The sequence below is a fragment of the Cricetulus griseus genome, chromosome 2 (genome assembly GCF_003668045.3).
Source record: "Cricetulus griseus strain 17A/GY chromosome 2, alternate assembly CriGri-PICRH-1.0, whole genome shotgun sequence".
Taxonomy (NCBI): Eukaryota; Metazoa; Chordata; class Mammalia; order Rodentia; family Cricetidae; genus Cricetulus; species Cricetulus griseus.
In genome coordinates this window covers 7,092,400-7,106,474 of record NC_048595.1, presented here as the reverse complement: position 1 = coordinate 7,106,474, position 14,075 = coordinate 7,092,400, and the positions used below count along the sequence as shown (strand labels likewise).

Here is a 14,075-nt window from a genome sequence, read left to right as displayed (position 1 = left end):
ATATTCCAAGATAAAGAAATAGTAGATAAGGGTAAACTATTTTTTTTTTCAAGACAGAGTTTCTTTGTATAACCTTGATGTTCTGGAATTCGCTCTGTAGACCAGGCTGGCCTCAAATTCAGAGACCCACCTGCCTCTACCTCCTGAGTGCTGGGACTAAAGGCGTGCGCCACTACCTCCCAGCTTACTATCTTTTTTAAAACTTATTTTCATGATTTTCAATTGTATGTTTCCCCCCCCAAAAAAAATCAAGCTAATAAACACAAAAAAAATGAGAATGTTTCTCTTTTCTAACTCTGGCAACATAAAGGCTTTCTTCCACAATCATCACTGGTTACTAAAACACATTAAATGAAAGGGTGGTTGGTGGAATATTACAGATCAAGATGAAGATGAATGGCCAGGCGCTGGTGGCGCATGCCTTTAGTACCAGCACTTGGATGGCAGAGGCAGGTGGATCTCTGTGAGTGTCAATGCCAGCCTGGTCTACAATGCTCCAAAGAGTTCCAGAACAGGCTCCAAAGCTGAAAAACTAGAAACAATGAACAATAATTCATTTTGTGATTACTAGAAACAGGACAACATGTTTCCTGGTGTCCTATAAAAGGAAATACACAGCACCACCTACCTACTACCTAGTAAGTATTCTGGCCTCCAATCCCGTAAAAGAAAAATGAGTAAAATCAAGTCTTAGAAATTCATCATTTTGCAAGACATAAAAAGTAAAGAGAGGCTTGGAGAGATGGATCAGAGGTTAAGAGCACTGGCTGCTTTTCCAGAGGTCCTGAGTTCAGTTCCCAGCAACCACATGGTGGCTCACAACCATCTGTAATGAGGTCTGAAGTCCTCTTCTGGTGTGCAAGGATACATGAAGGCAGAACACTATATATATAATTTAAAAAAAGAAAAGTAAAGAGAATCTGGATAACATTCAAAGAGTTATCCCAATCCAGAATATAGGAAGAAACACTGAACAAGTCGCCTAATTTCTTCAACTAGAAAAACTAGGGAGAAGGAGATTATAAAAGAGACACCATTTATCAATGAAACAAAATGATTTTTCAGCCAAGAAAATCTGTAGGAACATTTTTTTCCAGATAACTGGGAATAGAAAAAATAAGATTGCTAAAATGTTGATAGTTATATGGAACACTAGATGTTTTTAAGTGTTCCTCTTTTTGCGTTCTACCTAGGACCTGGTAAAGTACTCAAAGCTTCTGACTTAGAAATAAAATGGCAAATACTGAATGCTCTTTGCTCGGCTCTGACATGAAAGACGTGCAACTATGAACTCAAACAGGGCTATCTTTAACATCCACACACAATCATTTTGCAGCAGGCTTAATTCCCCTCCCTAAATATTCTGCCAGCATTTCATTCAACCTCACACAACCAAGGTCAAAATACCTCACCCAAATACAAGCTTGTTTCCTCTATCCATCTAATCAGTCACTAACATGTGGCTTCTAGCTATAAAGCTCCTTCCAACCCTACCATATCCCTGTTAGTGAACCAGTAAACTCCTTTCTAACTAAAAAAGCAATATAGTTACATCCGTTTTATATTCTCTCCACACTTCCCTCCTACCCCATACCCCTTTAAAGACATGGCCTCCAATGACCCAGGCTGAACATAACCAACTTCCTAAGTTATGCAGATTATAGGTAAAAGCCACCACACCTCTATGAGATGGTTGAAATCCCAGCTTCAGGCATGCTAGGCAAGCACTTTACCAACTAAGGTATATCCCAATAATATATACATTTATATTTTTCCCCATAAAATACAATGAGTGAAAAAAACTTCCCCATAACATAAACGTGCAAAAATAAATAAAATATAATACTTTTTCATATAACTGTGATAAAATTGAGACCATCTTCACAAATGAGTTAAAATTTAATACAATAATTACAGTTTTGTGAACTATAAAAAGTTACTGTGTAAACTACATACAGCTCTAGTCTTCTATAACAGATCAGAGAACTACAGTCCATCAATGAACTACAGCTTGCCAGGTGTGATGGCCCACGCCTTAAATCCAGTACTCAGGAGTTGGAGGCAGGCAAGGGCAGACAGATCTATATGATCTGGTCTACACAGTGAGTGTCAGGCCAGCCAAGACTAAATGATGAGATCCTTTCTCAAAAACAAAACAAGTACCTGTCCCAGAGGCAGGGACAGAAGGATCTATGGAGCTTGCTGGCCAGCCAACCAATCTAATCAGGCAAATGAAACACCTTGTCTCAAAAAACAATGGATGACTCCCAAGAAACCACACCTAAGACTATTTTCTGTCTGTATATATATGCACACACAAAGACACATGTAGAGGACACAAGAAAAGCAGCTGGACAGGTCACAATCTGCACTCTTAAGTCTCTTATGTACCCCAGTTCTAGACTGTCCTACTGACTAGTTTTCATTCCTTATGACATAGGTAGAAGCATTCGGAAAGTATAATGGAGCAAGACTTCCAGAAGCTTTCACTAACATTAAAGGGACAATAAAACACTGAAATTTACCATTTGCATAGTTCTCCAAGTTTGTCTGTCTTTGATCTTGTGAGATTCCCATTTGATCTCAGAGGCAACATGGATTATTAGGAGTAAGGAGAAAACAAATTGATTCTACTGCAAAGTGAAGAAACACTAGATGTGTTAGCTAGTATTTTGTCAACTTGACCAATCTACAGTCATCTGAGAAGAAGGGGATTTCAGTTGAGAAAATGCCTCCCTAAAAAGCTGTAAGCAAACCAGGGGGCATTTTCCTGATAGATGATTGGTGTGGGAAGGGGTCATCTTACCCCTGGGCAGGTGGTCCTGGGTTGTGTAAAAAAGCAAACTGACCTTTATCCCAGCACTCGGGAGGCAGAGGCAGGCGGTTCTCTGTGAGTTCCTGGCCAGCCAGGTCTAGAGTGAGTGCCAGGATAGGCTCCAAAGCTACACAAAGAAACCCTGTCTCAAAAAACCAAAAAGGGACATATACTACCATGCCTGTGACTGAATTAGATTTTTACACACACTTGTAATCACAGCACTTGGGAAGTAAAAACAGGAAGATCAGGTATCCAAGGTTATCCTAGACAGTGAGTTCTAACCTAGGCTGCATGAGATCTTGCCTAAAAAAAAAAAAAAAAAAAAGAATAAGCTAGCCAGGAAGAGTGAAGGCAGGAAGATGGAAAAGATTTCAGAGCAGCCTCTACTACACAGGAGTTAAAGGCTAGCCTATACTGAATTAGACTACGTTTCAAAAAAAAGAATAAACATATCACAAATGAAATACATTTCTATAGTAGAGTCCTATTTGAGAGTATCCATAGGCACTGGAGGGATGCGGGTGGCTCTGATGGCTCTTCCCAGCACCCACTTGGGAGCTCACAATGCCTAGGACTTCAGTTCCAGGGAATCTGACAGACATACAAGCAGGCAAAACACCAATAAAATAAATCATTAAAATAAATAAACATACGTTAATAATTATCCCTTTCTATGTAACATTTATGCATTTCTCTATCCAATAACTTCCATAAGCCCAAGCACGTTTTAGAGACCATGACTATACTTATAAAATGGCTCCAAATATGTAAGAATTTGTGCGTGTGAGATAGACAGACAGACAGACACAGAGGGTGTGTGTGTGTGTGTGTGTGTGTGTGTGTGTGTGTGTGTGTGTGTGAGTATACTCTTGATGTTTGGTCTTTGGTCATTCTGTGAGACAGGAATTCTGCCTTTTGCATCCTAACTCAACGCCAACAGTCAGCCTGCACAGGAATCGTCTCCAACAGATCAGATTTTCAATCTCCAATGTGGCTAAGCAGGCTCAGCCAGGCTCCCCAACTGTTTCCTTTTAACTACTGTCTAAAATAAACTGATACAATTTTTAGACTTACCAAACATATGTCCCCCTGCCTGGGCGCTATGAAATCAAGAATCCTCCTTGCACTGCGGACATGTATTTTTTTTTTCCTCAGAAATCAAGAGATGCCTCAAGAAACAGTTTGGAGTTGGAGATGTAGTTCAGTTGTGTGCAGAGTGCTTGCCTCATGTGCACAAAGCCTTGGATTCCATCCCAATCTGAGGGTTTCGGGGAGGCACCATGGATTGGAGAACAATAGTCCCTATCTATGGTTCATCAGCTTGAAATAAACTATTCTAAATGGAAGTCAGAATGGAATTTTTTCAAAGAGCCAAATTTGATTAGTTAATATTAAATCTACCTAGCTTTAATAAATAAAGCTAGTTAGCTAGCTTTAATACCTAGCCATATTCTATAGATTTTTAGAAGAAGGAGGAGGCAGGTATGAAACTGCCTTTCAAACCCCAACATTCCACTAACATTATTCTGTGACCAAAATAAATGGTAATTATTCCTGAAATTGCCCAGCAGAAAGTGAGTTTAGCTTAACATGAAACAAAAATGGCAAATTTTAAACAAAGGACAATTAAGATTGACTACGATTTACTTCTGAAATCAATTTCTCATCACACCTACATACCCAGGTGATAACTCAACCTTTAGAGGCAAGAAGGAAAGTCCAACTTTACCATGTGGCAACAAAGTAACAGAAGATAAACTGGATTTGAATTAAATGTTTTCTTTTAGATGACAACGTAGAATATAAGTATTGCAAGTTTTCCCAGGGCTGAACCATGAGTTTGGGGCTGATATTCACTAATCTGTATATAAAATTGTACATTTAAATTATACAAGTTATATTTTTCATAGAAAACAATTAAGTTATATTTTCAGCTTGAAATGCCAGTGGATTGGGGGGGGGGCTTTGTTTTGGTTTTTGGTTTTTGAAGACAGGGTTTCTCATTGGAACAGCCTTAGCTGTCCTGGAACTAACTCTGTAGACCACACTGGCCTCAAACTCACAGAGATCCACCTGCCTCTGCCTCCAGAGTGCTAGGATTAAAGGCATGTGCCAACCACCACCTGGCTTGGATTTGTCACCTGGCTTGGATTTGTTTTTGGTTTTTTTTTTTTTTTTAAGCATTTTACGTGTGTGTGTGTGTGTGTGTGTGTGTGTGTGTGTGTGTGTGTGTGTGTGTGTGTGTGTGTGTGTAAAATTTGTATTAGTGAATGCTGGAAATAGAACATAGAACTCAGGTCATCAGGCTTATCGGAAAGTGTCTTTACCCACTGCCAGCCTGTGGATTAGTTTGTCATCGGATCTTTTGTGTTTTTGAAACAGGGTCTCACTATATAGCCCTAGCTGCCCTGGAACCCACTAAGTTAACCAGATTGGATTTGAACTCAACAGAGATCCTCTTTGTACCAGGATGCCAAAACACCTTCCCATTAAACCAGTGGTTCTCAACCTGTGGGTCCCGATCTCTTTGGTAGGGGTTGAACCATGGTTTCAGTGGGGTCACCTAAGACCATCAGAAAACACAGATATTCACATTAAAATTCATAACAGTAGCAAAATTATAGTTATAAAGTAGCAACAAAAATAATTTTATGGTTTGGGTCACCACAACAAGAGTAACTGTATTAAAGGATCACAGCATTAGGAAGGTTAAGAACCACTGCCTTAGACTATCTCTAGAATTTTATTTTGTTTTATTCAGATGGGTCTATGTAGTCCATACTTACCTCCTCCTGCCTCAGTCTCCTGAGTGCTGGGCTCATAGGCATGCCCTACCACACCTGATCCACTTTAGAATTTAGCATCAGATAAAGTGTCTCTTGACAAGCCATTAACTTTTCTCTTCTTTCTTTTTGTTTTGTTTTGTTTGTTTGAGACAGGATTTCTCTGTGTAGCTTTGGAACCTGTCCTGGAACTTGCTCTGTAGACCAGGTTGGCCTCAAACTCACAGAGATCCATGCTCCTCTGCCTCGAGTGCTGGAAATAAAGGAGTGTACGACCACCAGCCAGGTAAACCATTAACTTCTCTTTTGCCAGATTAAAAATCCTATGGTTTATCTTTTCCTATTTGCTTTGACTTCTAAATGTCTCAAAACTAAACTTAACCACATTAGCCCAGGCAAGCTGTGTTTTAATTATCCCTAGGTACACAGATTTTTGGGGTTTTTTATTTATTTATTTTTTCCAGACAGGGTTTCTTTGTGTAGCTTTGGAGGCTATCCTGGCACTCGATCTGTAGACCAGGCTGGCCTCGAACTCACAGAGACCCGCCTGCCTCTGCCTCCCAAGTGCTGGGATTAAAGGCGTGAGCCACCAACACCCGGCTTTTTCACTTTTTTTAAACAGCCTTATTATATACTTGGAGCTTATAGCAATTTGTTCAAACACTTTCCAAGGGTAGTACATATTACAAATTATAAGTAAACAAAAATTTATTTTACTATTTACTTTAACTGGGATACATGTTATGCAGTCCAACTGCTAGTTCTCAAAACCAAACAACACAGCAAGTCTTTGAAAATCATACAAAACCTTGTGTTCAATGAACTTGACAACTGTGTAAGTGGATAGGATCGAAGGGGACCCAGTAGACTGAAACCAGCCCCACAACACAAAAGAGGAGAAAAGTCCAAGGACAGAACAAGCTAAGTGAGCAATACTTCTAAAATGATGATATAAAATGTGCATGCCACTCCTCCTTCACCTAGCAATAAAGGCTGGAAACCTAACAAAAACAGTATCAAAGATGTAAGGGAGCTAGAACCACTCATGCTGGAATGGCAAAAAGTGAAAATGCCAGTGGCCATCATAACTGATTGATAAACAAGAGAAAGGAGAGAGGATGAGGCGATCTTTCTCCCCTTATCACTTTGTTTTTAATATAAAGACTTGCACTTTTGCATGTTTAATCAACACATGGCATACATATGAGGAACCCCTGTCTTGGGGGAACTTTCATTCTACAGGGGAAAGAGGCATTAAAAGCAGTGAGCTATTGTGAATGTAACTGAAGGAGGGAAGTAAGTCAAGAAGAAGCGGTGTGTGCAGCTAAGTCAGGGGAGACTTTGCTGAAGTGCCAAAATATTAAGCAAAAAACTGAAAGAGGTGAAGGAGTTAGCCAAGAAGATTAGACAGAAAGAACAATTCTACCTTGAGTCCTAAGGTAGAACTTGCCAGGAATGTTCAAGGCACATTGGGGAAAGTCATCGAAGGAGAAATAAGAACAACCAATGAAACAAATCCCAAGATTAGGAGCCAGTGATAACACAGAGCACAGGCCAAGGGATTAGCTAAAGTCAGGGAGTATAACCTTTCTCAGACTGCAGAAAAGAGGAGGGGGAGGGCAGGGAGGTTGTCAGAAGAAGGGGAAGACTGAAGGAGCTCATGCCTTGTTTTCCTATGAGGTAGCAGATACATTTTCTGCTACGCACGGGCAGTGGGAGTTTTAAGCCACTGTGAACATCCTGATCGGATCAAGCAGACCTGTTTCAGCCAACATCCATGACAAACTGAGGGACTCCGTACTGATGGTGGCACTAATCTCCAGCCTTCTGTGAGGCTTCTCCATGAAACCAGAGCAAGTACAGAAGGTATGGAGAGCAGGAATGGCTCAAGCTGGCCTGTGGATAGTGGGCCTTCAGAAGAGTAAAGAATCTCCAACAGCCAATGTTGATGCTGCAAGATAAGAGCTGGAGCAACAATCCCCAGACTGTATGGGCAAAGAAGCGACTAAGAGCCTTGGAGACTTAGCATGGGAATACACAAGCAGGGACTACAGAAGTAAGGGCTGTGAGTTATCAGGGTTTAAGATCGGAGGCAAATCTGAGATCTGAAAGTGATGACGTGTTAAAAAATGTGGCACAATACTGACTAGCCAGAAAAGAACCAAGCCAGTGTCTGAGGAGAAGTGAAGGAATTTGAAGGGAAGGGTGGTTTCTAAGGAAGTTCAGCACAATAATAACCAACCTAGATCTAGTGATGGTAGGAAACTCATTTAGCATATTTAAGTTTCTTCACATAAGAAATGCAGACAATAACTATATACTGTACATACATTTCTAAGGTCTTGTTCAAGGTATTGGACCTATACAGCTCTTTTATCAATGTAATGCAAACTTGTAGTTCTTCAAAGTTATTATTAGCAACTATATAAGATAATAAGGAAATGTGGGTCACCTATTACAATTGAACCTATTACAATTAGGTATGTTTAGATATATTTTAGAAAGACAAGTTGTCTTCAAACACTTCAGAGATCTACAGAATGTGGCATTTAAAATGTTTTAACAACATAGGTTATTTTTTATGACAATGAGACATATCTGTTCCTGGCAGCACCAATATACTTATGAGAAGATGCTGGGCACTAAAGAAACTTACATGGAGTTTACTTTCTTTGTGGCAAAAGCAAGCCATTGGGCATGAAACTGCTCTTGCCTTGACTGCTGACAGTAAGCTGTCCCAATTGGACAATCAGGATACAAACAGAATGCAAACTTTAGACAAAGCAGAATAGTCCTTCAGAAAATCCAGATACTAGGCCTATAGGCCAAAGATGGATGCCCCAACATTTCACAGGAACCTTGGGTGACTGTCCAGGCAGCCAGCTATTTTTGTCATTTCTCACACTTTTTGGAAGTCCCTTGATCACATTTACTCAATTAATATTATTTCCTTCTCAGGTCTCTGAGGGAATTGAAGACTAGATAGTATAGTTAAAGTTTTCATTGTTTATCAGACTCAGAACAAAAACTCACTAAAGATGTGTAAAGTGTAAATGGTTTGAGAAACATTAAAAGGTATTTTGATAATGCAAATTAGAATAGAAAGTAAATTAGGTACAAGACCAAGGACTCACAAATTTAGGATAGATAATGAAGTAGTTTCTCTGAATTGTCAAATGTAAATGGATTAGGTATTTTCTCTGAACTTATCAAATGTAAATGGACTAGATATTTTCTCTGAATTTATCAAATGCAAATGGGCTAGACATTGATGATAAACTTACTATCTGTATATATTGTATATACTTATTGTACTTACTGTATATAGTTTTTCTTATGTGAGTTGTAGCCTTCTTTCTGTATTAGACAAAAAAAAGGGTTTGTGATAATATGTTGTTTATGATTTATTAAAGCTTGCCTGAGGATTCAGAAAGCAGAACCAGTCACAAGCTATAGAAGCCAGGCACACACACCTTTAATCCTTGGACTCAAGATTAAGAGATAGACGGATCTCTGTGAGTCCAAGGCCACCCAGAGTGAATCAGTCTTAAAGAGAATTCATTATAGCTCACACCTTAATCCCAACATTAGGGAAGGATATAAGACAGAAGCAAGGTCTCAGAGAGGCATTCGTTCTCCAGCCACACTGAGGAGAGAGGCAGCAGTTTGAGACTTGGTGAAGAGCTCAATCATGGATCAGCCCTTTCAGTCTGAGCTAGAGGTGAGAGCTAGTGGCTGGCTGCTTTGTTTTTCTGATATTCAGCTTGAAGCTTGAACCCTGAACCCCAATATCTGTCTCTGGGTCATTTATTTTTCGTATTACACTACTTGGCATGGTTGCCTATGAATTAAATTAACAAATGTACTTACAAAAGATTCTGACATACAGAAAGTGCTCAGTAGGAGGAAAACAATACTTTTATCATTATTGCTGCTACTACTGTTTATTTATTAGCCACTGACATCTGCCAGATGATGTGAAAAATTCATATGAGGCTGGAGCCTCAGCTCGGTAGTAGAGTCCCTTGCCCAGCATGTGCCAGGTCCAGGGTACAATCCTTAGCAACACAAAAATAACAATAAAATAAAACTTGAATGGAAGGGAAAACTAGGCCGAAGGATACCCAAGTTACTGAAGGGGAAAATGACAAAAGAGTATAACTGAATGACAAGCTTTGCTGTAAACAACATGATAGTAAAATCTTCAAAAGGGAAAATTAAATTTAAAAGTTTTATGGGTTTGGGGATTTAGCTGAGTGGTAGAGCACTTGCTTAAAACGTGCAAGGCTCTGGGTTCAGTCCAGCTCCCCCAACCAAAACAGATATTTTCAGTCTTTTAACTTGAATCTCATATGAAGCCACAAGCAATCACAAAACCATTAGCACTACACAGCGTGACAAAGAGAAAAGAGGCTGACTGAAAATCACAGCGCCTTCCACAGCACAAGCACTACACTCACTGCACTAAAATAAAGGGAGGTGGAGTCCAAGTCCAAGTGGCAGGGCTTACACTGTTTAGGATAAAGAGCTGAGTCTCCATGTGGGCTGGGTCAGCTCCTAACTGCTAAGAGAACAAATCAATCACTGAGCTGTTAACCCAAAGAAAAAGAAAGCTCCAGATTCACAAGACTTTCCTGTCACAGCCAAATCTGTTTAATGTCTTCTATCCTGAACCAAAATAAAGGCTCTAGCAGTGTACACATTTTATTCTCTCTCTTACGGTGTCCACAAGTTTACTGATACCTATTCAAAGGCCTCTTTCAAAGGGAACTTTGTGAAATAAGAATGAGACACCTTTAACTTCAGGGCATTGTGAAATTCTACCACATCAGTTTACAAACCGTGGGGATATACTTACTCTTGGGAAAGGCTTAGTACAGTGAGTAGCCTGGGAAGGGGTTACAACCCAGGCAGCAAGGACTCACTGTTGTCCTTTATTCTGTTCGCAGAACAAAACCAAAATCGAAAAGTAGGCTAGAAAGCTTTGACCTTGGAAACTGTTGGCAGACTTTTCTTGGGCAATAACTTATTCCCTGCACAAATTTAGTAGAAAAAAAAAAGAAACGTGTATTCATATCTGGTCTTGAAATGGAAAACAGTCTGCCCTATGCCTTAGAAATTGGACTTAATTGGGTGAATTCCAGAAAAATATTCAATAGTGAAGACCTATACAGACTTAAGAAATCTTTCCCACACTTCAGATTCACAATCAGGTCTGATTTTATCAAATGCTTAAATTATATTTAATCACAGTCCTTTACATTACTTACAACTATTTCTTGTTTTTGACATGGAACCATAAAACATTCTGTTTCTTGAATATTAATATACTGGAAAAACCACTGACTTCAGGCTAGAGAGATAGCTCAGCAATTAAAAGCTCTTGAGACAGACCCTTGTGCAGCTCCCAGCACCCATATGGTGACTCACAATCACTTGTCACTCTAGGTCCAAGGGATCCAACCCCCTAGTCTGTCCTCTGAGGGCATCAGGCATACATACGGTGAACATACATACATACAAGCAAAACACTCATACACATAAAATAAATCAAAACCAAAAAACTAGCATATGTTGAAGTTTAAAGAGGTTGTTCAATGATAAAAAAAAAAAGTGTATTGACTTCTCATAGAAAAACTGGAACTTGGTTTTAGTAGTTATTCTTAAATAGACAGAAAAATTAAAATAGAAAAATTTTAAATAACTTAGGCACTAAAAATGGGATATGGTGGGTGGGAGTATAGCTCAGTAATAGACAGCTTGTCTAACATGTGTAAGACCCCCAACCACTGCCCAAAACGAAAATATATATATATAATAAAGTTTAAATCGAAGGACATAAAGAAAGCAGGAGTCATACCATCTCCCCAGGTCCTGAGCATGTTCAAAGCATAGGAAAACACAGCTATTGATCATTTCTAGATCTGCTTTAAAACACCAAAAAGAGTCATCTTCATAATCCATCCTCAAATAGAACAGAAACAACTTCAATTACTTCATAATCAATATCAACAAAATCAGAAGGCACTACCACACCTCTCAAATGAAAACACTAGCTAAAATTTTGTCATGACTAAGCCAAGTGCACAGTCTGTAAATAAAATAGCCACCATAATACCGCTTTTTAACAGTCACTCAAACCCAACCACCACTTTGTCTGGGTTAGGACAGGCACATCATGACACAAAGCAGCATGCTCAGTGTTGGCAGAACAGCTGCTTGGAACAGTGAGAGCTGCATAAGCAAGGGATCTGTTGACAATCTAATTTAGGCTACCTCTAGATTCCACAACGATGACAACCTGCACCCTCAGAAACACTGCTGCAAGTCTTCTCTGCTGTCAGAATATTCCAGTTTACCTAATCTCTGCATGTTGAGGTCCTATGCAAATCTACCCACGAAATGCAGAGGGAAGGCATCAACAGGACTGCTAGGGCCAAAGCAGCAATGGATATCGGTGGTCAGAACAGAACCACGGATTTCACCCCAACAAGAATGGAATCTTCGAGCCAGCTTACCCTGAAGGCTCAGACAGCAATTCACCAAAGAGAAAAGGTGATTTCGGAGCTCAATTCTGCGATCACAGTCGGCGAGGGTTTGCGTTGCATGAACAATGACTAGCTTGCTCCGAGCGGCCTCCCAACCCCCACAACTTGGCTTCTGGTGCGGCCAGTCACCCTGAAAGCTGCCAGGGCTGTCACTCGGTGCCTTCCAGCAACCGGACTTGGCTCCTAAATGATTTGTCAGATCATCCTCCCAATATGGCTGCCAGAGTAATCCTGGTCGGCTGAACGTCGAGCCCACACCACCCTTCCCCGGAGCTGGCCAGCATCCAACAAGCCCCCTCCCTTTGCATCCTGCCTCCGTCCAGCCCCGGAGCCCTCCGCGCCACCGGATGCCCTTTCCTACCTTCATCGGGCACAGGGGCATCGCCACACTCCCAGTCGGAACCCTGATGCCAACCACAAGGGGGGTGAGAGAAGGACCAGCTGGCCTCCAGCCGGGCAGGGCCGGCTCCGCCGGCGCTGCAATGTGCGCAGATACGGCGGGACAGGGACGGAGCGGGGCCTGGCAGCCCGGGGCCAGCGGAGGGCCGGTGCGGGGCACTGCGGGGGACCGGCAGGCCGCTGGACCCAAGCCCGGGGCGCCCCACTGAGGGCGAGGCTCCTCGGCGCGGACCCTGCGCCCCGGCCGGCCGGCCGGCCGGCCGCGCCGCTTCCTCGCTTGGCCCCCAGGCCCGACCCCAGCCCGGCTTGAGTGTGTCCCGCGGGAGCGGCCCCCTCCGCGGGCGCGCGCCACCGCCGCCCACCTCCCTCCGCCCCTCCGCCCGGCCTCCTCACCTCAGCCGCGCTGCGCTGCGCTGCGCCGCGCTGCCCTGCGCTGCGGACCGACGACGGGCGAGCCGGCCGAGTCAGAAGACGCCGCCGCGGCGCGCAGGGGCGCGGAAAGCCGGGCACCGACGCACCTCAGCGCGAGCAGCGGCCGCCGAGAGCCGCAGGGCGCCGCTCCGCAACCCCATCACGCAGCCGCCCAGCTCTGCATCGAGGGTCGGCGGGAGGCCGGGGCGCGGCGGTGGATGCGGCGAAGGCTCACGGGGAAGCTCGGACGCGAGCTGTCGCCTCCCAGGACCGCGGCCGTCTGACTACACCGCGTCGCAGCTCGCCAAACTCCGCCCGAAGCCGCCGGCGCGGGACACCGCCCCGAGCTAGAGCGCCGCGCGTCACTTCTGCCCGCCCAGCAACCGAGACCGACGCGGAAGACGACCAATCGAGATGAAGATCCTGAGACGGGCGCCCAATAGCGAGGCGAGTCCGTCAGAGGGGGCGGGAGAGGCTGGCGGAGCGACGGAGACGCTCGAGCGCCCCCTGCTGGTCCGGGAGCCGGTGCGGGTGCGGGCGTGTCGGGTGGGCGAAGCCGGCGCCCGGAGTTCCCACCCGGGCGACCCCCCAAAGGGTGTGAGCGGGTAGTAGCCGCGCCTGCGTGGCCGGGAGACCCGCGTCGTCCAGGGACACCAGGTGGGCTGAGTGACCCGGCAGGACCGGACGGTCCAGTCGCCATCGGAGAGCGGGGAGGATGCGGGAGCGGCCGGGTGTGGAGTCATTGTCCCTTTGGAAAACAGCTCGCACGGTGAAGCCGCCGAGCCCGGCGCGGTGGGCAGGGAAGCACGCGCAGGCATGAGTGTCTCCAGCGCGAAGCTTCCCGGCCTATTCTTGTCGAACCCCAGCACAACACCTCCCACACGCCACCTTGGGAGAAAGGGAGGAATGAGTAATGGGGAAGCATGACTTAGTGGGCATTCAGCGTCTCCTCGGGAGACGGAGTGCTGGTGTGAGCAGAGGAACAAAACGCTTTGTATCCCGCCCTGTGAAAGGACTGAGCGGCCCGTGAGAGATGGCCCTAAAGGGGGTTACCAGGGCTCACGAGAACACAAAAGCTCTACGAGCCATGTTTAAGAAGAAAAAAAAAAAAATCAG

At 43.6% G+C, this 14,075-nt stretch overlaps 1 protein-coding gene across 1 annotated transcript in view; it reads right to left on the bottom strand.

The window, feature by feature from the left end:
* LOC100770947 (kinesin-like protein KIF1B) overlaps positions 1-13,237 on the bottom strand; it is a 136,592-nt gene extending 123,355 nt beyond the window's left edge. Inside the window, exon 1 of the mRNA XM_027398251.2 lies at positions 12,942-13,237. The gene's annotated coding sequence lies outside the window, so the exon portion shown is untranslated. The remainder of the gene's footprint in view (positions 1-12,941) is intronic.
* Positions 13,238-14,075: the final 838 nt, after the last annotated feature.